The sequence below is a fragment of the Cydia fagiglandana genome, chromosome 22 (assembly GCF_963556715.1).
Source record: "Cydia fagiglandana chromosome 22, ilCydFagi1.1, whole genome shotgun sequence".
Lineage (NCBI taxonomy): Eukaryota > Metazoa > Arthropoda > Insecta > Lepidoptera > Tortricidae > Cydia > Cydia fagiglandana.
In genome coordinates, this window is record NC_085953.1 from 12,903,423 (window position 1) to 12,931,388 (window position 27,966).

The following is a 27,966-nucleotide window of genomic DNA, read 5'->3' on the forward strand; positions in this document are numbered from 1 at the left end:
GCCAGAAAAATATTAGAGTAAGAAGTATTTTGAGGCAAAAATTACAAAACAAAGCATTTATTTTAGATAATTTAGTACCTATCATATGATATGTTCTAGATAAAGAGGGTTTCGATTTTAAACCAGATCAGCTACATTACTGAACGAATTTCGATGTTCTATTATACTTTGATCATTGTTACAGTAACAAAGACGGACAAACTCAGACATCCCAATTTTATTAACATATCCGCGAACGCTAATTAATTCGCATAGACAATGCCAACCTCTAAATAAAAATACATCGCAAATCTATGGCCGGCCGCGCCGCTCCGTTCCACATTCGAAATAATAATTGTATTAAGGAAACATGAGCGCGGCGCATGTGTTTGTTTGTTTGTTTACGCGCCGGTGACGTCATATGTTTATTCTCGCGGGGAGACGCGGGTGCGGTGGGCTGGGGCAATTGATTTTTTGATAAGTAGATAATAATGTATATGCAGATATGGATATGAAAAGTCCGTATGTATTAAATGAATGTTTTTTGGATTTAATACAATCCTCCTGTAACTTAAATTTCTCGTTGAGAATTTCCTAGCAGTTTACAGTACGGTGTATGGTGCTCTCCGGAATAAGTGGTTACCAGAATAGGTTTTACAAGGTTGCAAATTCACTTTTGTGAGACCTTTAGATGGAACCTACCTTACCTTAGTTGGGTACCATTACGCAGGCCTTGCACTTGTTTACTACCTTTTTATAAAATATACATACTTATATATATGCTGGTATTTTATAATTTAGCAAACATTTTCTAGTGAAGTAGTAGAATAAACTGCGTCGCAATTTTTTCCGTATTTCAACTCTCTTCATAATTTCTTTCTAGTATATAGGTAATACATAAAAGTAAACTGTCTTAATATATTTGAATTTGAAGTTGCAAAATATCTAAGCACATTTCTCGACATCAACTTCTAAAAGAGTATTCGCACGAGATTTAATGCTACATGTCTGTCCTTCCGAGCACTAGTGCGAAAAGATGTTGACATGTCATTTGCAAGTTTTTCATAGTGGCAACTACATGGGTGTCAAACCTGCCGCGGTGCCCCTTGTTTACACACTCACACATGCGCACCGCCGCACACACCGCCGCTCCCGTCGAGCCGCTTATTTAGGTATATTGTTGTTTATTTTATTCGGCGCTATGCTCCGACACGGCGAGCCTTTCGACTCAGTTTTAACGCGCACGTTTTATGAAACGACAACTATGCGTCGATGTGCGCTCGCCACGAATAATTATTAATATCGGCACGACCGAAATAACGACGCGGTAAACAAATTCGCGATTTTTATTGGTTAACACTTTGTTGAATAGAACGTGAGGTTTTATTTATGTTTTTTTTTATAACCTATTCGCATTGTCGCTGGCCGGTGCCGGTTGTCTCCGCGAATTTTAATAGCCGCTAATCATAGTTTATTTTTGCGCGCAACGTGTGTTTAATAAATGTGCTCGGACTTTTTTGGACTTTATTTGGTTTTTACTACACGGAAGTGATTATAAAAATTATAAATTAGCTGTCATAAATTCGCGAAATAAAAAAAAGTCATTTTTATGAGAACCGGTTCTATTTTTGAACATTAGCGCGAGCGGCGCGAGTTTTTAAACTTTTAAATTTCGAATGTCAGTTTTGGCGGGAAGGCAAGAAGTAGGTTATACAGAAAGTTTGGAAAAGTGTTGAGCACACATCGGATGCTCGCTAGTGTTTTTTCAACGCGTTTTCGAGGCTAAGCGCTAGTTGTTTGAACAAGTGTGTTTTCTAATGGATTTATTTTGAGGTGAGTTTAAACTTGTGTTCGTGTTTGTATTGTTTGTTCTCCGTGTTTTGTGTGAGTGCTCAGTGCCGGTGGCGGGAAACCGAATACCTAGCCGGTTTAGTGTGCGTGTTGTACAAACAACATTTTTGTGTGCGTGTGCGAGTTATTGTCACTTTGTTTAAGAGGGGAGGCGAGGGAGTTACTTGTCATGTATTTAGGCGAAGACAAAAGTTTGACGAGTCGACTTTTTAATTTGGATATGGGCTGTCAAAGGCTTTCGGCGCGGAGCATGGCTCCATTTGTTTGCCCACGCGCGATAGCCTGATATCTATAATTATTGATTTTTGTCATCACATCACGCCACTGCCGAATTAGCTATGCAAAGTAAATATTGTCTGGCGTGTTTTTTTAATGCAAATTAATATTGAATTCTCAGAACAATCTAAATCTTTAATTTAAACTCAATATTGGTATATAACTTATTTACTTACATAATTAATTAATTTTGTATGATAGTCAATCATCATCTCCGTTACGTCTTACTTAAAAAAAAGTAAAATCGCATGTGACACCCAGTAACGTCTGATGGTGTCAACCTAGTGTCGACTAGAAAGCCGTAGGCTTATTTTCACCATCTTTGCTTAAAAAATCGAAGATTACTTTGAGAATAGTTCTAATAATCTTAAAAATGTAAGATTAGTTCTAAGCTAATGGAATGTTAATTCTTTTTTAAAATAAACAGTTTAATTTTTTTTTTTAATTATAAACTGAAACAGACGCCATATTTACACGAAAGATAAAGACATCATACCATCATATAGGCTCTACATATTTCCTAACTGACAACAGTTATAACATTTAACTTTTGCTTCAAAACGGCACAAATCACTATGAGGTTTAAAGAACTTAACTCAATGTCGACTGTTATTTAATAGTTATTACCGCTAAATATACAGCGACAATCGTACAATTCTTCCGGGTGTTAAAAAGTGTGTTACTTTTACTTGTCCGTATTTACTTAAGTAGATATGAAATATGTGTTACTTAAAATTCATCAGACAATTAGAGTTAGACCAAGAAAAGTCTGCAACGATTTTGAAAGCCCACGCAGTGCAAGTGTTATTTATACGTCACGTTTCAAAGAAGTTTGATGTTTCAAAATAACACTTGCAGTGCGTGGGCTATCAAAATTTCTGCAGACTTTTCTTGGTCTAACTCTAGGTACCACAAACTACCACTGACTATCTGACACAGACTCCGCGTTATATAGGTAAAATATGTACTCAGTGTTGCCAACTTGGCATAAATGATGCCAGATCTGGCATATTTTCACTCGCTTTGGCACCAGAATTTTCCATTTAGCATCTGGCATATTTTTTAGCATGATTTAGTCTAAGCCAAGTTTGCACCAACTTGGCAGCAACAATATGCGCCATCGCCTTATGTGGTTCATATTTTCATATGAATTTTGACTTTTGTGGACGGATGGACGTCAACGGACTATATAAGGTCAAGCAGATCTTGTCAGTAGAAAAAGGCGGTAAATTTGAAAAATGTATGTGTTTTAAGTTTTAAGTGTCTAACTTCAAGTGATATTTTAGCACAGGTGTTTCAAAAATCTTTGGCATAATTTTGGCATAATCTAGACATTAGTCTAGCATTTTTTCAAAATCGGAGTTGGCAACACTGTATGTACTACAGCGCGAACTGAATTACTAATACAGCCTGGCAAAAAAGAGTAGAAATTAAAAAGTGGCAACACTGTAGTGTTGTCCCTTTCAAATTAATTTATATAAGAGAACGGGACGACACTACAATGCTGCCACTTTTTAATTTCAAAATACAAATTTATATATTTCTTTAAAGTAGCTTATGTTTATAATAGCTAATGTTTTCGTGGAAATTATTGGATCCCATACTTTCCACGACTCTGCCTCTCTCTTTCCACACAGACTCTATCTTAATTTTTAAAATCAAAAGAAAATACATTTTTTTCATGGTGCCTGTTGAGTTTTTGGACTAGGAATAAAAACTTCTGGCCATTACCACTGGAGGTCTTGGCCACTTTTTCTTCAATATATACAGGGTGATTCAGGAGACGTGAGCAGGACTAAGACTGCGCCTTTTGTAAATTATAAGCAACTGTTTCGTATCAGTATTAGTGAGATTAACGTTAATTTTCTACTCGTGTTGAAAAAAAAATTAATAAATTTATTTACGACACGCATGGTCACCCTACAATTAGAATACTAAACTACTGATATTCTGTGTCAAATTGATTGTCATCACTGTCATCACGGTCTGGTTACTTTTGAAAACTCGTATCTCACTCAAGTTTGACAGTTTATTTCTTCGTAATCAAATGCTGTCATTACGGTTAAAGAGGTTTTATGGTTATTAATTGGGTCTTGCAGGGTAACCATGATTGTAGAAAATTAAATTTGCCCTCACCAAAAAGTTAAAAAATAGGAAAAATTGTGGTTATTTCAGGATTCAAAGGGAGAACAATAGAGTAAAGTAAGCAAAGGACAAAACAACAGTCTAGTGTTTGTTTTGTAAACTGGATAGTTTTTGTCTACTTTTGTGAGAATTTGGCGAACTGTAGGCATAGCACGAGAGAGACTACCCGTCCTAATCTAACTAATACAGTTAGAATAAGACGGATGGTCTATCTCGCGCGCGAGATACTGGAATTGTTGGCTGTCAAAATCGCTGCAGGCTTTTCTTGGTCTAACTCTATTACGGTGTATGCGTGCTAAACTGCTCAGCCTACTAAGCTTGATAAAACGAATAAAATATAAACTAGAGAAACAATATATTAAATATAAATAAAATTAAGTTGGTATCTAGTTTACCATTTGCAAAGTTACATGTGACAGAAGATACCAAAGTACCTATAAGTTACCTATTATAATTATGTACATTATTTTAATGTTATGCATAGTATGCCTTGTAAGCAGACCCATAATTTTATTTTTATTAGATACCAACTTAAATCATGTCAACACATGCAATTTTAATAAATACAAAATATAAAACTACTTACACCAAATTTTTAATTAGGATATCCACAACCGACTTAAATTATTGTACCTAATGTACCTATATCATACTTGACTTACCTATTGAAATAGGCTAAAAACGGGTATACGTTTTGCATAATTGTCCTAGCGAAATGTTAATCTGTTTTTTTTGTATGTATTTTTTTAAATTAGGAATTAAATGTTATTTTTCTGGTGAATTAATTAGAATAGAAGGTATCGCAAGTAAGATTTGTGCTCTTACTAGGTACCTATGTAAATTACTAAGTCGGTATACGGTTAAAATTAGTACTATTCTATAATAATAATATTATTTTATAAATTGACAATTAGTCATAATAAAATCAAATTAAATGCATGGATTAGTCTAAAAATTTAAAACAAATGTGGAAAAAATCAATGTTTAGATTGTTTGTGTGAGTTTGTGTGCGTTAAAATTTGCTAACTACCAAATAAGGATAAGGTTAATTAGCTTTTTATTTATAAAAAAATATATTTTTCCTATTGCTTGGCATAATCTATTAAACCGGGTTAAGTATCATTTAAATTTTAAACTATACACAAATATAGGTACCTTATTGTTTTTTTGTTAGGACAATTTAGGAGGAAATCCGTATCTTAAACTTAGCGAATAATTAATTCTAGCAAGCTAATTATTATTATCCAAAATGTAGCCAAGCAACAACTGTTTGTTAAAAACATACAAAATCAAATATGAAAATTAGTAGATATTACGTGTGTTCGTCCATTGAAGCATGCATGTTATAAGGAGATTTACATTTTTTTAACAATATTTCGTCGTTTTTAAAGAATGCCTGAGCTCAACGAGGGTGCGGACTTGCGGAGTGTTAGGGTCGGCAACGCGCATGTAACTCCTCTAGGGTTGCAGGCGTTAATAAGCTACGGATACTGCTTACCATCAGACGGGCCATATGCTTGTCTGACAACGACATTAAAAATATGTCACCGTTGATAAAATAAATTGAGGGAAAATTTTGGGCTGTTAGTGGTCCCTTCATTTCAAGTGTCTTTCTATGGAACTTGCTAACTATGTAAACAAACCGCCATATTGAAATTGTCTCCTAATGATGAATTTACTAGTGACTTTTGTTTATATAGTTAGCAAGTTCCATAGAATGACACTTTGCAGCAATAACAATGCAATACATCTCAAATTACACTGTAGGTAGGTAGGTACTTTATATTTTTGGCTTTATAATTGATAATGTGATTGACGTGATTATGAAATAATAATAATATCAGTCCTACTAAAACAAGTCAGTGTTGTAAGTAGTGTACTAGTTACTCAAATTTTGGCAATTATATTGTGACGGCGTTTTCGTAGCAGTTGTCGAAAATAAACAACTATGTTTATAGGCAATCAAAATAATATCTACCTACCTACTCATTTATGTTTTTAGTAGATAATCTTATCATTTCGATTAGGTAATTAATAACATTAAAAAAGTGAATTCAAGTAAACAAGTCTGATGCACTATTAAAGACATTAAAGTTAGGCATTTATTTCCGATTAATATATTATATCTTTTACATAATTAAGATAAGCATCTAATAATACACCTACAGTTTTACATAACGAGTACAAATATGACCCTCGACGAGACTGGGAAAGGCAAATAAAGGGGATGGAGTTATAAAAACAAGGGTATCAGGACCCCAATGTTGAGCTTTTTCTTATACCACTTAACTAGGAGCTTTGAATATGGACTTGAATTTAAGCTCTTATCTGTAAAACAGTGAAGAAAAAAAATTGAATATGTATTTAAGATTTATCAGTAAAATTACTAGGTATACAGTTTTTCAAATGCTTTGTTTATGGCTGTAAAATGGTAGTGATAATTCTCGGCAAAAAGAAACAAGATATTCTTAGTGACATTACATGATTACATTTTTTTTTAACTACCTATGGATATCTAAATTAAAATACCATAAAACAGGGCTGCTATTGAACTCAATTTTAAATGTAAAATAATGATGTACTTGCGTGTTTATTATGCATTATAAACTTAACTCACATAACATTTTAGCAGTTAAACTATAATAAATATCGCAAGAATTTATGTGAAATAATTTTTAACAAAAATAGTTAAGCAAGATATGTCATTTATTTTAAGGGGCCCACAGATTATCAGTTCGCCGGACGATCAGCCTGTCGGTTGTTCGGAGTTGTCAAATTTTGCGTTTAACTGACAGACAGATATCGTCCGGCGAACTGGTAATCTGTGGGCCCCTTTATGCTAATACAGTGAAACCTGGTTAAGTGGGACCTGGATAAGTGAGAAACCTCTATAGCTGGGACTCATGGTGCGGTCCCGACACTTTAGCACTGAATTACCTCTGTTACTGAGAAAACACGAACCTCTATAACTGGGATTCGTTATTGTGATTTTATAGTCACATTTACCTCTATAACTGAGACAGAGAGTGTATTTTACCTCTTTAACTGAGACTATATTTATAAGATTACATTTTCCTAATTGTTTTTTGGAATTTTATAGGGAATTGACTTCTGTATCTGAGATAACGTCAATCTATGACCTCTCTAACTTGGACTTAATTGAACAATTTCCGTATTCTTACTAACTCTTAGTCAATCCACAAATTCCGCATTTGCCTAATTGTGTCTAAACAACTTCAAGTTTGATTTAGTTAATTTATGTAAGTAGTTAAAACTATCGAAACGAAAGCTGAAATTTTGATAAGTAACACGAAAAAACAAATTTTCATTTATTAAATTTCTAATACGCATTGAAGTCCGTATCAAATTTAATTTAATTTTGAAATATCTATCCTTTGGAGAATCATTCAAAATTAATTTAAAAAATATTTAAACAGACTAAAAAAATATTTAGGGACAAGTATTATTTTACCTTATTTATTTTTAAAGATAATTACTAAATACCCTATTAACCACCTCTGTGATTGAAATATACTCTATTCTCACCTCTATTAATGGAACCCCTCTGTAAATGAGACAGAAATTTATTTGTACCTGGCTAACTGGGAGCCTGGGTAAGTGGAAAACCTCTTTAAGTGAGACAAATTTGCTCGCCCCTTGAGATCTCACTTATCCAGGTTTCACTGTACTATATTCCGTCCTTGAGCGAAGATGAACAGACACATCATGACATCAATTATTCATAAAATATAAGTAATTTATCAATAATAATTATGACTTCTTCTTATATTATAATCTATCTGTAGTATTTTTTCAATGATAAAAAAGCAATTAGATGAAAGTCATTATAGATAGACAAGTTTTCTCAGTTTCGCAATGATCAACTCATGCACTTAATATGTAATAAACGTGATTGTTAAGTTATAAAAACTTTTCCTTGAAAATAATAACATTTAAATGTAGAAAGTATGTCTGAGTTGATATTGTATATTATCGATATTATATGTATATTATAAATTTTTTGGTATTATCTTATACATTAAACGAGCAATTCTTGTATATATTATATGTATATTTCTGGGATCTCGGACAGGGCTTTAACGATTTTGATTAAATTTGTTAAATGGGGGTTTTTGGGGCGAAAACCGATCTAGGTCTTAAGAGGCTCACCGGTTACCACGGACGATATCGGCCTGTCAGTTAAACGCAAAATTTGACAGCTCCGAAAAACTGACAGGCTGATATCATCCAGCAAACTGGTAATCTGTGGCCTGTGGGCCCTTTTATCTCTAGGAAAACACGCATTTTAGAGCTTTTATATGTTTTCCGAGCAAAGCTCAATCTCCCAGATATTGTTTATTAAATAAAGTTATGTTAATAAACAGGTTTATTTGAAATTTTAGTAAAATATTAAATATGTACAGTCAGCTGCCGAGAGAGGTGACCTAAAATGTATCAGAATTTTTATTCTTTTGATTTTAAACACTTAAACAATGTCACTTGTAAACAAATTTAATCTTTAAACTCTATATGTACCTTTTTTTTATTATGAATGGGCTTACTCATGGCGTAGACGTGACGTCTCTTCTCTATTAATCTTCTGGTGCTTTATTTCATGCATGGTGTAAAATAATTTATTTTAAATACAGTCAAAATAAATATCCTATTATAAGAATAACTCATAAATCGCATAACGATGCCCCAGCAACACATTATCAAAATCAATTACAAATTGTTACATATTAACACCTTAGAAAATGCTAAAGGAAAATTGTATAATGTTTCCAAGTCATAAACAATATTTTATTAGCGGGTGTTACTTAAATTTTATGTTAAACGTTATGGTTTGCTAGTCCAGTTGCACTTACCTCCGCTACGTGTTATTAAAAACGGGGTATCTGACAACAATGGATAGGTCATTTCCGCCTATAGGAAATTAGTTAAACTAGTTATAGTTTTAACAATAATCTCGTGTGTGAGTACCTGGGTACTTACTTACATATCAGTCATATCACGGTCTAATAATGTAAGTATCTAACCACTTTTTAACCGACAAGCAAGAAAGGCGGTGTGTGTTTAATAAAATTGTAGGTACAAAAGTTCTACTTAAACTTTATTTTTCAACCATATACAAAATTTAAATTTTATCTACATTTTCTTAAACGTTAGTATCGTTACGTATCAACTAAGTAAGTTTGTTAAGTTACATATCTACATACTATGTATATTGAATGTGTTTCTTTAGTCCTGAATATTTGATGTGTTTTTATTCATGAATATTTGAATCCTTATAAAGGAAAAAGTTTTAACTGTGTAAAAGCGAAATAGGTATATGACCTCATTAAAAACGGTGTCGTTAAACAAAGGTGTGATTTAAACTCGACGGTCGTGGAAAAAGTGGAAACAAACGGATGTGTGTATGTCTGTCTGTCTGTTACCTTTTCACGCTTCAACCACAGGACCGATTTAATTGAAATTTGGTACTAATAACTCTATTGCCAACAAATATTTTATAGGATAATTTTTACCTCAGAAATCATCCTTTAGAGGGGTGAAAATGGAGGTGGAAGTGTGTATGGGCAATCAATAACCTAGGGTAGATGAAATTTGGTATAGAGATAGTTTAAGGCTTGAGAAATAACATAGGATAGTTATTATTAACCATTATCATCATTCCACTCAGATGAATCGCGGGCAGAAGCAAGTAGGTACAATAATTTGGTGCCACAACTATGTACATATATATGTAAGCAAACAACGCCATAAATTGCGTGGACCAAGAACGAGGCGCTATTTAAACATACCTCTTTTTAGGCAACTTAGCAACAAACAATACTATATCAACTATGTTTTTTTTTCACGTATGTGTGGCTATGTTTATGTTTGCGTCAGTGTGTGCGTGTAGGCGTGACGGCGATAGCGTTATCGGTTCGAGCCTTGCAAAAATACACAACAAACATGCACAGTATATGTTGAAATTGTACATAATACTACAGGTGTGGTTTTTAAATAAGGCATTGTTTCTCGATAGTGATTCAATATCCGGTTAGCTTAACTAATCTGTGTTTAAATGAAATACGATTCCTGGTCGCGTTCCAGTTCTGGGTACCTACCTACAAATCTCGATGTTATTTATCTTTTATTTGTGGATCGAGATAACTAAAACTCTACTATAGCTATATAATGAAAAACGAATAAAAGGAATAAACAGATTAGAAGAAGAAAGAAGAAGAAGAAATATATTAAGGCCACAACATAGTACATAAAAAAAAAGAAAAACATGCAGACATAAAAGACATTTGGATGCTAAAATAGGATCCCCACTCAGCATAATGCCGCGGCAAACCGTGGCGCTGGTTTTCTGTGGGGACCTGACTTAAGTACAATTTCGCCATTATTATTGAAAAAAGTACGTAAGCGCGTATCGTTTATTCTTTGTTTTTGGTTAAATACTTAATATACCTATCATCCGCAAAATGTGTCTTAAGATAGTAGCTGTAGTATAGTGCCGTAAACACAACCAGCAAATAACATCATGTCTTGAGTGGTTTTCTCGCCATTCCTTTAACATTAACAGCCTGTTTCTTATGTTTTATTTTGCTAAGATAATTAATCCATAATCTTTGGGTGAACAATACATTTTCTTATCTTCAATATTTTGCTAATAAACAATGGTATCTGTGTCACTTGTATGTATAATGACACATATACCTCTTTCTGTCAAAAGAATACAACCTGACTCACCTCTGACTGTCAATATATTTATTTATTTAATATATTTATTTCGGATAACAAGGTCCATACATTACAATAATTACATTACATACATAATAAATACAATAAATTAAACTAAAACTATTTCGTAAATAACTAAATTTGCCTAACAGCACCTATATTATGGTCCAAGTGCATAGCTCACTCGAATATAATCACTAGATTTTGTCAGTGTTGCCAACTTGGCATAAATGATGCCAGATCTGGCATATTTTCACTCGCTCTAGCACCAACATTTTCTATTTAACATCTGGCATATTTTTTAGCATAATTTAGTCTAAGCCAAGTTTGCACCAACTTGGCAGCAACAAAATGCGCCATCGCCTTATGTGGTTCATATTTTCATATGAATTTTGACTTTTGTGGACGGATGGACGTCGACGGACTATAATAAAGTTGGTCGAGCAGATGTTTTCAGTAGAAAAAGGCGGCAAATTTGAAAAATGAATGTGCTAATTTCAAGTGACATTTTAGCATATTTTTGTAGCATATTTCAAAATCTTTGGCATAATTTTGGCATAATCTACACATTAGTCTAGCATTTTTTCAAAATCCGAGTTGGCAACACTGGATTTTGTCTTATCATATTCCGAACCCCTAGTGTAAATTACATGACGTGCGTTCGGGTATGCGTTAAAGTCTCATTTTGTATGGGATTTTTAACAGCGTGCGAAGCGGGACGTTTTGGAAACTTAAAATCCCATACAATATTAGACTTAAAGCAAACGCGTACGTCACGTGTCACGTCACGCTATCGAATGAAATTTACACTAGGGGTGCAGATTATGATTTGAGAAGTTTTAGCTATCATCATCTTTTTCTTCTTCCGGCCTTGTCCCATTTCTAATTGGGGTCGGCTCTCTAAGTTTTAGCTATCATCGATGAAGAAAGCTTTACTGTTAAATGAAATCCCTAAAAAACTTTGGTTTATTAATTATCAATTTATCAGTCATGCACTAAGTATGTCATATAGGAGTTTTAATGATCTACATATGAGTCGCTTAACTTCAAACTCGGCTAAATCCATCCGTCAGATTATGCAATTCTGGTATTAAGAAAAGATAATCCTATGTACAGTCAACGGTAGAAATATAGGTGTAGACAACTTACTCAAAAATATGTCCCATAGTTCTTAATTCACAGACATAAGAGTTATGGGACATATTTTTGAAATGATTTGTACACCCATATTTTTACCGTTGACTGTTCATATATACCTAGGGTAGCTATTTGCCGAGGGTCCAATACATTTACAACTTATTTTTTCTTAATAACTTTACAACTTTAATGTTTTAGACTCTTGAAATCTGCCATATAGAGTATAAGGTATAAGCAATGCGGCTCATAAAAAGTTTATCTTCTCCCACCCCATACGACAAAATCACATTATATCGTTGTCTGAGTACCCACAACACAAGCCTTCTTGAGCTTACCGTGGGGCTTAGTCAATTTGTGTAAAAAATTTCCTATAATGTCCTATAATATTTATTAAATCGATTTGTGTTCTTCGTAAATTTGTCGTCGATTTAGATTCCTCTAACATACATTTTTCACAAATAGTCAATGTGAGAAGGTACAAATACAAATACTAGTACTAACCTTATAAAAGGAATCTGTACACGATACTGATTTAAACCTTCAGAATTTTTGCAAATTATTATTTGAAAACCTCCGACGTTTCTAAGAGTATTGTCCCTGCGATTTATCCTACATAATATATCTTGATAAATCGGTTCAGTGGTTTAAGCGTAACAAGGTAACATACCTACAGAGTTACATTTTGCATTTATAATATAAATTAGGGATTACATATTTATAGGCTGTCAAACAACTTTGTCAGCACAAAAAGGCGCGAAATTTAAGTTTCGTATGAGAAAACAACCCTTCTCATCTATATTTTTTAAATTTGCCGCTTTGTCTACTGACAAAAATGGCTTGACAGACGATAGTAATTATATTTACATACTGAAGCATCTGAAAACCTGGCTATTACTCTTGAGCGCGAAATTGCGCCTTCCTAGTGATAAAACAAAACAACCTAAATAACGCTGCGGCCTCGAAATCTAAATAGCAGCTATCAGCTATGCTTCCGACCTCCTTTAGCTTCCTAACATTCGGCAGCACGCGTATCTGATTGCCTAAATACAACTAAATTTATAAATATACGATACAAAGAAAAAATCACGAGTCCGATTCAGAGATTTAACAACTTGTTACGGTTTTGAACGGGTTTTGATACGCTTAGAGAATCGTCTTGGTGATTGACGTGCATCTAATGCACGACTTTCAGTGTGAGAGATCTTTAAGGTCGTATCAAAACAAGGTCCAAATCGTAACAACTTGTTAAATCTGAATCAGGCTAAAGATCTAGTTGCCTAAAGTCATGTAGGAATTATTACGTTTCTAATTATGACTTATTTTTGTGAAGTTATTTATTTAAACTATGCACACAGGTATGGTTTCTTTAATCGAGCAGAGGAGGGAAAATCGAAATATCGTTATCTGCGTCTCTATCACCCTTGCATATTCTAGCAATAGTGAGGCAGACTCCCTGTCATCTGCTGAAATATTTGAGCCCCTAACATAGAAGTTTGCAGGAGAGATCAATTATTTCTACAGCTAAAGTTATTTCCTGCACGAGATCTAGGGTATAGTTTCCATTCGTAGATAATCTAATTCGGGATTCCTAAAACACTTTTGGAATTCTTCGCAAGTTTGCCTTCAAAGAAAAACAATTATGAAAGAAAAACTAGAAACAACAAGCATACTTATTGTCTCAAGGTATTGTAACACTTTAATGGTAGCAAATTATAGTATTTTTGAAACAGGAAAGGTATGCTGATAGATGTCATTTCCATACAATTTATAACAGTCTCCTGGAAACAGTGGCAGGACGGGAAGATAGTCTATATAGTATATTACTACTGGAACCAGATGCACATGTTGTCCAATTAGTTTTTTTTCAAGTGTAGGTTTTTTCTTTATGTGTATGTTAAATGTGTAAAAATGTATATAGAGTTTAAGTTTTATTGAAGTGTATTTGGAATAATTTAATTCTGAAATTAATGAAATATTAATATTAATTAATAACGTAATAAAACTCCAAATCTCGCAAAATTGTATTGAGATGACATCTATCAGCGTACCCTTCCAGTTTGAAAAATACTATAGTTATATTAATTTAAGTTTATACTTAAAACTAACAGAATATTTCATTACGTATTTTTCTTTTAACTCTTTATAAGGCATAAGGGTGTCAGGAATTATGCAAAATTGAACTCTATCACTTAGAAATAAAGTTCAAAATCAGGTGGTAAATATATTCCCTCTGCCTTATAAAGGCTTAAGTAAACTTTTACGGCTAAATTAATCATAATTAAATTTGTTTATTTTTATTATGACAAACTGTCAATTTAACGTAAATAAATAGGAAAACTTAGTTAAAATCAGGAACAAGGACATGTGAAATATATAAAATCATACGCAATTATTTTACATTAATAACATATATTGGCGGAAGAAGGGGGAGGCCTTTGCCCAGCAGTGGGACACAAACTAGGCTATTAAAAAAAAAAAAAAAACATATATTAATAACGAGATCAATATTTATGAATAACGAAACTTTATAAATTAGGTCAAACGATTATGCGAAAAAGTCAGATACCCGATTGTTGTTTTAATTAATGTTGCCATTAAGGTCTGTATAATATAAAATGTTTTTAACTTAAATTATATGTTTCAATTTAATATTAATTGTTTTTTATGATATAGGATGCAAACAAGCAAACAAATCGCCTGATCTCATGTAAGCGATTACCGTTGCCCATGGACACCCGCAAGATCAGAGCGGTTGTGTTGTAAGTGCGTTGTCGGCATTACGAGTAGGTACATTGGTGATTGTGTAAAATGTCTTAATCGAACTTGTGTTTCGACAGCTGATGTAAGTGGCGCTGTACAGCTCCGTACATTATGTGGGAATTGTACCTACCTATAGTTGCCAATAGTTGACGTTCAACAATTCAGTGGCCACAAACCATATGCCGCAGCACAGCGCCATCTCTTTCAGCTGTCAAACTAGGCACGATTTTCTCAACTTTAGATCTCTTTAAAAACAATAACTCTTTGGTTTAAGTCCAAAAAAATGTGTCGTTCCGTATAAAAAGGGATATTTTTTGTATAAGTAACATAAGTATACGTAACGTAGTAGTATAAGTAACATATTTAAAATATTATTTAACTGTAACGTTTATCTTAACATAATTTTCGCGTGTGCATTATCTTACCCAAATATGCACCTTATTTATATCACCTAAGAGTTCAAATTATAAAAGCAGATTTTTTTACCGATTTTTTCTCAGCTTATCACATAAAACTCACAGCGCTTCCTTGAAATTGAAACTTTATTTGTATAGGCAGTAAGGTCGAAATTTCTAAAGCAAAGCAGTTCGTGTTACAACTTTGAGAGAATAACTATTTTGTTATTATTGTTATTAAGTTGTTTTACTATATTTAGCGAGTTTTATCTCTGCTGACGTGTGTAAACATTGATTTTTTCTTGAACATCCAATTTCGGTGACGTACATCGCTATCTGACATAACGCATGTATTAATGGGGTAGGTACCCTACCCATACTACCCACAGTCGCCATCCGGTAGGTATATCCTAGCGGCCAAGGTGCTCACAAATATCTGAACAAGCGCGGGTTCAGAATTCAGATATTTTTGAACACCTCGGCCGCTCCGATTTATCTGATGGCGAAAAATGAAAGTTAGATTGGGCATATTTAATACTCGGATATTCAATTACACAGTGGTTATGTTACTAGTGCAAAATGTGCCTTCTTTACTCCAAAATTCGAATAATAATTTAAAAAAATTATATCACGTACACTTAAACGAGGCTTTGATATCATAAACCATCGGATAAGTGCGAGTTGAACTCGCCAGCCGAGGGTTCCGTACTTTTTTATTATTTGTTGTTATAGCGACAACAGAAATACATCATCTGTGAAAATTTCAACTGTCTAGCTATGACGGTTCATGAAATACAGTCTGGCCCCAATTTCACATCGGTGACAGGTGCGACGAATTGTAAAATCACTGTTGCTGACGTCACAGGCATCCATGGGCTACGATTACCACTTACCATCGGGCGGGCCGTATTCCTGTTTGCCACCATCATTGTATTATTTAAAAAAACTTTATTATATCGGAATAAAACAGATATTTCTCCTGCGAAGTTTCTGACAATTGTCAAAGATTTAGAAGAATTGTAGGTAATTCTTGACAGGTAATGAGTTATATGTCGGAATTTCGTGACAATTGTAGTGTTTCTTGTGACAATTGTCATAAACTTAGCACGAGATTTACCTGTTTTTTCCGATATCATAAAGTTTTTTTTAATAATACAATGATGGTGGCAAACAGGAATACGGCCCGCCCGATGGTAAGCGGTAACCGTAGCCCATGGATGCCTGTGACGTCAGCAACAGTGATTTTACAATTCGTTGCACCTGCCACGTTGGTGAAACAGGGGCCTGGTGTCAGACAGTGGAGTCTTACAATAGTAATAGGGTCCCGTTTTTACCCTTTAGGTACGGAACCCTAAAAACTGTTGGAACACAATTACCCAGTGGGGAGGGGAGCAAAGGAGCCACATTTAATGGCTCCTCTATACACGATGGGCCAACGCCGGCCACTCCAAGGGACGCAGCCATGCGGTAGAATGAGATAGCAATATCACTTGCTCCCTCTAACGCATAAATGCGTCCCTTGGAGTGGCCGGCGTTGGCCCATCGTGTAGAGGAGCCATAACATTATACCCACGATATAACTATCTATGCATGTGAACTAGTAGAGTTTGCTCATACTTGTAGGTTACTCATAGCGGTGTAAAACAGTTTTATCTAGTAAAAGCAACATAAATTAAGCCGTTTTCGCACGACGTTGTTTGTCGGTGTTGTTGCAATCCGCAAACAAATAGTGTAAAATGTGCGCTAGTGATGCGACACATATCGACAAACACAAACATTTCATATTATAAAGCAGACCACTGACGAGCCTTCCAAATGAATGCCGTTACAATGGATTCATCCAAATGGACGGCATCCTAATATTAAACATTGTACGTTTTTGACATTGACGGACCGATTTTGGATTGCAGCCACGCTATTTGGACTGTTGGAAGGCTCGTCAGTGGCCACCTTAAGGTAAACGTACGGTGACGCGATCCCAGTACATGTCATCTTAAAATTTAAGTCATTGTCAATAGAGGTGACAGCAAGTAGTCATCTATTGCATGTCGAGCAGTCGATTGTACGTTTACCTTACACGGTGGCTAAAAAAATAATTGCGTTCCCGTTGCCAGGGAGGTTTTGGGATAATACTGAGCAACTTTTACTATGCGACTAACCTAGAAATCGCGAAAAATTTGGCTGTTTCATACATTTTCCATTTTCGGGCATTTTCTATGGGAGGGTAAATTTAATATTAGCGATTTTGGAGTTGGACCCATAGTAAAAGTTGCTCAGTACCTATAATCCCAAAACCTCCCTGGTAACGGGAATGCAGTTATTTTTTAGCTACCGTGTATTATTTGAAAAAGAATTTGACTTGTTCCTAAAGTTATAAGTGAAGTGTTTGTCAATAATTTACCTATTTTCGTACTAACATTTAGATCCATATTATTGTTCTTTTCTCTTCAATATTTTATTCGTACAAACATATCCTGTTATTCTAGGTTTAGATAGGTAAGTACTCTAGAATTCTAGATTATATGATATCTATAATCTGAATTAATTTCACTCAAATTTCTTCAGCAGTTTTCCGTAATCCTAGAACTACAACGATTTTTTCATACTATTAGTCGAAGCAGTAAATCGTACATGAAATAATAAATACAGAGAGAGAATACAGGAAATACTTGCTACGGACTACGGCGTAGCACTACTGAAAAGCAAAGCAATTAAATACTTATACGATTAAAAAAATCATCTTAATTTTTATATACCTTAATCTTATAGGTACCCACAGAATGGCATACAGAACAACTTTTACTATAGGAAGTATAGAACCAATCCAAAATCACAAAAATAGCTGACCACTGACTTCACCGACATTAGATAATCCGAAATGAAACAAAGAAATCGATTTTGTGGTTGATCCCATTAACAAATCATGGAAATTAGAGTTAGACTATGTAGTTATTTATACGTCATAATTTCCTAGAAGATTGACGTTAAAAATAACACTTGCACTGCGTGGGTTATTAAAATCGCTGCAGACTTTTGTCGGTTTTTAATTTATCGACACTTAAGTTTCTCGTGTCCCATCCCTACGGTTAAGAAACGCGAGCATTTTCCCATCACCATTGTTCCGCTCCGCAACAAATAACCTTACATAACCCATTCTCATGTATTATATTACATTATTTGTTTTAGCACATTTTATTAACGTCAAGTGTATGTGCAAATTGTTTTAAATGATATTAACTTGTAATTCATTCATTTATCTTTTTTATTGTAAAAAAAATTCATTAGGTACATATGGTAATACATTAAGACACCAGATGTTATAATACGCACATTACGTAACTACGTCGAAAATTTAAAGGACCGTGTGTACTACAAAATGTGCGAATAGGTACTTCGCAACTCGTGTCGATTTAAAACACTCGGTCGTGTTTTAAAATTCGCCACTCGTTGCGAATTTCCCATTTTCGAACTTGTATCGAAATAACTGTATTACATGATTATTTGATTAATATATAATACTCTGGCAAGCTAACTTAAGAAATTCATCAAAAAAATCAATGGCTCTCAACCCCCGACGCAAAAAGAGGGATTTTTGACGCCAATGTCCGTCTATCTGTCTGGGGCAACGTATAGTTCGTTTTTTTTAGCATTAGAAAGAACTCTACAGAAGCAAGCGTGCAGTTTTTATCAGGCTCTTTAATTGTTAATAATTATTGAATTATCTAATGTAGCATGGTCAATACATATAATTTACTTCAAATTATTACCGCTGAAAGTGCCGAATTTGGAACCACAAGCTTACTTCTGCGAAGTTCTTTCTAATGCTAAAAAAAACGAACTATAGTTTTCCAACCGATAAACCGATTTGAATGCGTTTTTTTTACAAGTAAGCTAGTTTCCTTGCGGTGTTTCTTAGCTATGTTTGATAGAAATTAATCTAGTAGTTTGATGAGTATCAGCTCTTTTCCAAAATGATGTACCTACCTAAGGCACTCGGGCATCTCTCGGGGACACAAGTTATAATATCTCGGACGGATCATCGCATTAAAAATTAAAATGAAATCGCGAAAAAGAATTTGACTCTCCCATAGAAAATGGACCGGCCAAAATGTATGAAACAGCAAAATTTTTACACTCGTTTTCGGGGTTGGTCCCATAGTAAAAGTTGCTCAGTACAATCCCAAAACCTCCCTGGCAAAGGAAATGCACTTATTTTTTAGCCACTCATAGCTTACCTAATTATTCTTTTTAATTTTTAATGCGATGATCCGTCCGAGATACTTGTGTCTCTCCATTTGCGTCATAAAAGCAGGTGAAAAATTATTATTTTTGTATACAAATAGATTTGTTTTTGATAAATTTGATATGAAGATAGTGTTATCTTACCCGGTTACATCAATCGATATAACCAAACGGTTCAAGATATAGAGAATCGGGGTTAGAGATAAGCATAAAGGAGTTCAGTCAGTAGATGTAGCTAAGCGGGTGAGGTGATCAAAATTATCTGCACAGCGCTCTTTTCTCTGTGAGTTACAGGTCTTGCGAAAAGCTGTGACGTCCCACAGATAAAGGTACCTTAAGGCGGTTGGCGCTTACGCTATTATTAACGTCGCTCCAATATTATTGCGGCGCTGTGCGACGTAAGCGCCAGCCGCCTTAAGGTACCTTTTGCCGTGGAACGTCACAGCTATGCTACCTAATTCTTCTGTTGGAACTACTTTAAGCGATGTTTACGTAAGATAAACTTTAACATACCTAATTATATAATTATGATACCTACGATGGCTAACGTTCGACAATCCATCTATTATAGTAGCTGTCAGTCTGTAACTACACCATTATGTTGCCGACTGTACGCTTGTTTGCCACCAGCGGTTAATGAAAAAGCTTTGTGTCATCCGTTATCCAATAACTCCATTTTCAGCGACCGAAAGACAGAAAACAGAATTTATTACCGACTTGGGCGCGCAAACAACAACATTTTTGTATACCGTTCACATACAGCTGTGAAAACACGCACACACACAAAACAACCAGGAAACGTCTAGCGAAAAGCAAACAAGGGTCTTTTGTGTTGTGTAAACAAAATGGCGGCACATTCCTAACACTTAACAAGTACCGGTGAATTGACTTTTCAAAATTACCAATTATAACCTGACACTTACGGCCCTAACAACTTTGCGTAGTCCTAGAGCGCTGTTATACTAGTTTTTCCGTAGCCTTGGATTAAGTAGCTTGGTAGGCGTTTGAAATGGCATCATGTATGCAATGCAACAGGCGTGACGCGACTCGTGACGAAAAAATGGTACAGGTTAAGTTCGCTAGATGGCACCAATAAACTAAAGTTGTCTGTTGGTATGAGGCTTGTGGTTATAGTTTGGAGATTAAGTCATAGATGGCGCGCGATTCAAAACTTATAATTTGGTTATTTTAATGTACATTTTAATGTTATTTTCACCACACCAGCTCGGAAAGGCTTACTTTGCACTTCAAAAACTGATAGCGAAATTGCATTTTATTCACATGTGAGGCAGAGTAATCTAATGCAACTTTTGAGTTGGTTTCTTATGTTTGCTGGTAAACTTGACTTTTAAATGATGGTTCCTGGATGATAAATCTTTAATAACATTAATTTGATTTTGATTTGGTTTGATTTTGTTTGATAATTTACATTAAATATTTGCTTCGGGTTGGTGTGGTGAAAAATTTTGTGTTTCACTCGGGGGCAAATTTTGTGTAACCCTCGTGCTTTGAAACCCTCGCAACGCTCAAGATTCCATTTTTCGAACCACTCGCTACGCTCGTGGTTCTATTTTGGAATCTTTCGCTTGCTCGGGTATCAATAATAGCACGAACGGTTAAACAACAACTTTGCCTCCTTGTAAAACAAATTAACTATTGTTTTTACTAACTAGGAAAGGCGAAAACTCACCTGTCCGGCTCCGATCAAATTTATTTCGATTTATTATTTTAGAGTAGTCTAAAATAAAAACACGTATTTATTTTTTAGCTGCCTCAATCTCAATCTATTAGAAGAAATTGTCCTCAAAGTACCTACTGAAAAGTGACTTAACCGACTTTTGAAAGTGACTTGAAAAGGGGGTAACAACTAACAAGCACGTTTACGTTACGTTAATCACGTTCCCTGTCACACTTACGTACGAATTTACAAGTGCGACAGAGAGACAACTCGTTGAACGTGGTTCACGGTAGGCCCTCAGGGGTCACATTGGAGAATTTTAGGTGATTACCCGGCTCCTAAAATTAGTGCGATAAGGATAATTTCGGCAAATTTTTTTTTTGGCAAAAAAATCTGCGTAGAATCTGATAAATCGAGGTTCCGTATTACTCGACGGCGTCCTTCTCCAAAACCAAAAAGAATAGATTGTATAGAGGGGTCCTGTCATTGTAAATTTTGTAGTCACTGTAAAATTTCTGCCATCTATCGACACACGACTAAAACTCAAAATAAACACGTATAAAATTATCTAAAAAATGTGTATATATGGATAAATGATTTTATTATTTTTATATCATTTTGACCCATGTTCATTCCTTGATATCTATGTGTTAAAATTGTTAAATATGAAACGGTATCGTCACGCCATCTAGCCGAGAATAGGCCAAAGGTGTGTGCGCCATCTGTCCGAGAATGACTTTTTCTTGATTTCCGAGGCACGTTTTTTTCTTAGACTTTATTCATCTTATACGAAGTTATATATGTCTTTGTCCAAAACTTAAACAAGCGTAACGAAATTTTGAAATCTAAATGGTAATGAAATTATCTGTGTCGGACTGTGTTGCTTTTGGGCTAATTGGTATCAGTCTCGGATACCATGCTTTTCTCTGCGTCCTTATCAATTTGGTCGGAATTGCGATATTTAAAGGGCTTTATTATTAACCGGGCAGCTAAAATATTAAACAGGAACTTTCACTGGGCATATAATAATATAATTTGGTTGTGCATTAATATTTTAGCGCCAATAAACTTATATTATATTAGCCTCAAAATTAATCATCATATTTTAAAAAAATTTGGCAGCAAAATCAAGCCACCCAAAAAATTCTAGGGAACTGAATTGATATACGGCCCCGACACTATCATGAATACTGACATTACTTTGACGGAATGACGTGATAGTGTAGGGAGTGTCATGAAGGAATGACGGCAAGTAATGAAGTTTATTTTATAGGTTGGAGTCTAAAATAATAAGTTGGCAACTAAAATGTAAAGAGATCATAAAATTTGGTTGTTTAAAATTAAACCATTACCTGGGTCTTTAAATTTACTAATTTCAACAGTTATCACGGTGTTCTGCAAGTGCCAAAAGATAGGTGCGATTACGAGCGAAGCGAGGAGAAGCGTGTTAGGTTGACCGTGTAGTGACCAAACAAGATATTGTATAAAAGAACTTAATTTTTTTAATAATAGATATATATATAGCCGTTTTCTTTTTAAAATGTGCTTCATAAACGGTCTCCAATGTAATAAATTCAGTTGCCAAATAAATACTTGGTACCTGCCTAAAAATAAACAAAAGCTGTACGGCATTAAACTGTTGTCTCATATTGATATATTTTAAGGCTCTGTTTTTGTTGCCAATCTATTAATTTTCGTACCCTATTCTATTTTTTTAAACTACTCACATTCGATTAATAAGTTCTCTATACATATAGCGCTTAAAAATATCAATAAAATCAAAACAGATTAATAATAACGACACAAAAACCACGGAGGAAACAGTCGAGTACATTTGTATGGAGAAATGACCACCGATCTTGCCTCTAATGCAGCGGTCGGCAACCTTTTAGCAGCCAAGGGCCACATAGCAGTTAACGAAGTGGACGCGGACCGCACTTTGTTAGTATTTATAACTTTATCAGAAATTGTCGGGAGGCTCGCGGGCCATGAGTGAGAGGTTCGCGGGCCGCATGTGGCCCGCGGGCCGCTGACTGCCACCCGCTGCTCTAATGTTTAACCCCATTGCTAAAGGTATTAAATATCGTTCCAATGAATGAAGTCAACTGAATCACATCAGCGAGTTGATAAGCGAAAGAAAGATGTTTATGTGATGAAGTGTAAATAAAGAACAACCGAGATAAGGAGTTGTGTTGCGATAAACTTATGCCTACTATTCATGATCATCATCATATTTGCCGAACTACGTTATACAGGGTGTGTCTGACCATGGGGCTTTAAATCCAGGGCTCGATTCTACTCGCTAAACAGAGCTACTTTTATTATGGCACCAACCCCGAAATCCCGATTTTTTTTTTCATACATTTTGGCTGATCAGATCAGATTAGGTAGATGTTTTCTATGGAAAAGCCAAAAAAAAAATCCTCGATTTTAGGGTTGGTGCCGTAGTAAAAGTTTAGCGAGTAAAATCAAGCCCTGGATTTAAAGCCCATGGTCAGACCCACCATGTATAAATAGATAATTGTACATAGAAGTGACGACATCACTTTAAAATTTCTCGTTTTGTACACATATTTAATTACACAAACGGGTCTACCGCGTCATTGTTTTTAGCTTTAGTTCCGATGTTTCAGCTGAGTTGCACCGCCACTTTCCGTCTTTCCGTGACCACAGCTGGTGCAAATCAGCTGAAACGTCGGAATAAAAGGTAAAACCAATAAAATTATATCACGGTAGACCCGTTTGTGTAATTAAATATATAGGTGACGAATCTTGCTCCGGTTTTCTAGTTTAGGTTTTTGAGTTTCTATCCTAAATAATTTTCCGTAGTGTCAAATATTCATCATCATCATCATTAACTTAAGAGTTATTCTCTTGTCGGTGAAGTATCTTCCAGCTTTGCCTATCCTGCGCCAGCTCTTTGACTTTTTGATACGGCACGACCCCCGCTGTTTCAATATTTCATCATCATCATCATCTCAGCCATAAGACGTCCAGACGTCCGTATTTCCACCTTGGGCGTTAACACTTGAGTCCCTCACTACGCTCGGAATTGTATTTTAAAATTTTAATTGTATGTAAATACATAGATTTAATAAGTGTGTAGTGTAAGTGTAAATATGTCATTTTGCTACCTTGTTACACAATCTACTATTTCAAATCATCTTTTATAGCCACAAAACCAAAAAGGATAGATAGTATAGAGGGGTGTCCTGTCATAGTAAATTTTGTAGTCACAGTAAATTTACTGCCATCTATCGACACACGACTAAAACTCAAAATGAAAATGTATTAAAGTATCAAGAAAATGTTGATAAATGAGTTTTAATTTTTATATCATTTTGATCCATGTTCATTCACTGATATCTATGTGTTAAAATTGTTAAATATGAAACAGTGTCGTCACGCCATCTAGCTGAGCATATATATGCTAAAGGTGTGTGCGGCATCTATTCGAGAATGACTTTTTCTTAATTTCCGAGGCACGTTTTTTTCCTTACACTTTATTAACCTTATACGAAGTTACATATGTCTTTGCACAAAACTAAAGACTATCATTACTAAACGGAATTCAAAAACTCCAATATCAAAATGAACGTCTGTATGCAGCTTAACGCCATCTAGCGACAAATCCAGGAACTTTTCAAACGACCGTTTGACAGTTTATTTCGGTAGCTAGTTAGAACTAGCACAATTGTTATGACTGCTTGTTTATCGAAACCCGAGGCCTCGGGCGGGTCGTGGCCCAAACAAGGATTGTTATAACACGCCGAATCAACAGCGTTTTATTGTTGCCAACACGGCCGTAAACAAATGTTGTGTCGTGACCGACGACGAGGTGATTAATACAACATATGAATCAATTTTATCTGTAGAAAAAGTCAAATATCAAAAATGGTGTTCTCCTATACCGTAAAATGGGGTGAGTAGAGATTGCGAGGAGAGTCGGGTTATGAATGGGGAGAGAAGGATTGACAGGGGGAGTGAGATGGTTTTTAAAAGCTACTGCTACCTAAATAATGTATTCCCGTTACAAATGGAGCTATAGTAATATTCATAATAAAAGAAAATCTTTTCAACAACGTTCCAAAATCACCTTTTATATGAAATCTCATCTCACCCCACCTACGAGGGACTACGGGGTGAGGAGGGATTTTGTGTTTATCGTTAAAGTTATGAAATGGAACTACCTAAAATCATTAAAAAACTAAAATACAAACGGCCGGAACATTTATTAAAATTAAGTTTGCTTAAAATCTAAAAATAAAATGTTATCGAGGTTTGAATCTCAGTTTTGTCCCTACTCACCCCATTTTACGGTACAACTATTAAATTTCGCGTCATCCCAATCCCAACAACCATCCCATAGGCATAAACTTCCCATGCATCGGCGTTGCCTACGAAATTTCTAAAGAAAGTTGCATTTGTATGGTGGAAGATTTTATTTATTTTGTGCGCAAAATTACTTATTGTTTCGTCCCAAATTGTTCCGAAATGGGAGATTACTTTTTTACTAAAAACCCTATACTTGAAAGGGACGGTTTTAGCTTAAAATAAGCCGTATGCGTACCGTCACAGACTTAAACGGCTTAAACCCCATTTAAAAGCAGAGGGCAAAACGCGAACCACGTTAGGCGTTTTGCCTCCCTGTCACACTTACCTAAGAATTTACAATTGCGAAAAAGACGCAACACGTCGAACTTGGTTCGTGGTAGGCCCTCGGGCCCGGATTTAGAGGGCACTTATTTAGATTTAGGGATGGAGAAGGGGTCCCGTCTCCATCTCAAACCCATTGCTAGGTTGCCTGGGCCCCTAGGCCCGGGCCTTTAGGCAGAAATCCGGCGCTGTTTAGGTCCAGGAACTTACTTGCATGCAATATTCGATACATTGCTAACTACAGAGTACAACGAATTCAGTCGAACGAAAATCGCATGCAAGTTCTTGAGCCGTCTAAATGGAGCTTTATCCAGTAGTTTTGGAGCAAATAGGCTGTGGAAGATGGACAGACAGACACACATATACCCGGGAGTGATCCTATGGGGCTCTTGTTTATTTATTTTTTTCTGGCTTACTCCCTGCAATTTTGCACAGAGTGAATTTGCCAATGTCGGTGTTGGGGCTCTTGTTTAAAGGGCCCACTGATTAACCTGTCAGTTAGAGCAAAATTTTGACAGTTCCGAACAACTGACAGGCCGATACCGTCCGGCGGACTGGTAATCAGTGGGTCCTTGTATGGAACCCTACAAATAGTTTTTCCTAGGCCTAATAAGGCCCCCCCCCACATCTGGCGTCTTTCTAGCGTCGGCGTCTGTCGGCGTCGGTCCAGCGCTATGGAAAATGACGTCGCTGCGCAGTTGCGTGGACGCTGCGTCGACGTTGCGTCGACGTCGGCCATAGAATTGTAGACGGCGACGCTCGAAAGACGCCAGATGTGGGGGGCCCTAAGTATTAAGGGTCACACGTAGGTAATGTTTAATGTTCGACCGGATGATGAAGATTGCAGCCTTTGTGTTGGTCAGGTGTTGCTTTTGCAATTAGTCATAGATAAGATTGCAAGCATGACAATATTTAAAAATAATAGTAATTGTTTACGTAACGCTCGATCGTAGGTAAAAGTCAATTTAGACGGCTTACTAGTGTCGAGGTTCTGTAGTTATGAAAAGAGTTTTCTGGTGAATTTATTGCTTATGTACTTGTTTTTATTTATTGTTGTTATTTATTAGTCATCATCATCATCATCATCATCTCAGCCATAAGACGTCCACTGCTGAACATAGGCCTCCCCCTTACCTAGGCCTCCCCCTTTATTATTAGTGCACTCCCAGCAAACATTTTAAGTATTTTTTCCTAGGCTCGGAGAAGATTTTACCAATTTAAGTAAAAATTACGTCCTAAGTCACCAATTATTTTACGTATTGTACACTTTTACTTCCAAGTCAAAATATAGGGACAATCAAACGTAAATTTCACTTCATAAATACACCTTGAAGTCAGGGACTTAGGGGTTGAAAATAAGGCGAAATATTAGGTAAAATTAACCTTAAACCCTGACCAATAGGTCAAATCTACTAATAAGGTATTTTGGGTGTATTTGCGACGTAATTATTACTTATACGGGGACTATGAAGTCACGGACTTAATGGTTGAAAATAAGTCGAATTACTAGGTAAAATTAACTTCGTACCCTGACCAATAGGTCAATTTTACTAATAAGGCCTTTTAGGTGTATATGCGACGTAATTATTTCTTATACGGAGACCATGAAGTCAGGGACTTAATGGTTGAAAATCAGTCGAAATATTAGGTAAAATTAACTTCGAACCCTGACCAATAGGTCAAATGTACTAAAAAGGCATGTTAGGTGTATATGCGACGTAATTATTTCTTATACGGGGACCATGAAGTCAGGGACTTAATGGTTGAAAAAAGTCGAAATATTAGGTAAAATTAACTGCAAAGTCTGACCAATAGGTCAAATGTACTAATAAGATATTATAGGTGTATTTGCGACGTAATTATTTCTTTTACGGAGACCTTTAGGTCGTCGATTTTATGTCGATTTAGCTACTAATTTTAGGTAAATGTTACTTAAAATAGATACCAAATTGCGACCATATAGTTAAAATCACTTGTAAAGTACTATCAATACCATGAGGTTGTGCCGCCATTTTCTTTCATTATAACGAGATGCTAAATATTAAATTGCATAATTTAAGTTGTTATATCTTGAATGGTGCCATCGCACGGTACTTCATTGTGCTAATATTC

General features: G+C 35.3%; 1 protein-coding gene across 1 annotated transcript in view; it reads left to right on the top strand.

The window, feature by feature from the left end:
* Nucleotides 1-1,118: 1,118 nt before the first annotated feature.
* The window catches only part of LOC134675418 (forkhead box protein P1), an 85,768-nt gene continuing 58,920 nt past the window's right edge, over nucleotides 1,119-27,966 (top strand). Inside the window, exon 1 of the mRNA XM_063533663.1 lies at nucleotides 1,119-1,812. The gene's annotated coding sequence lies outside the window, so the exon portion shown is untranslated. The remainder of the gene's footprint in view (nucleotides 1,813-27,966) is intronic.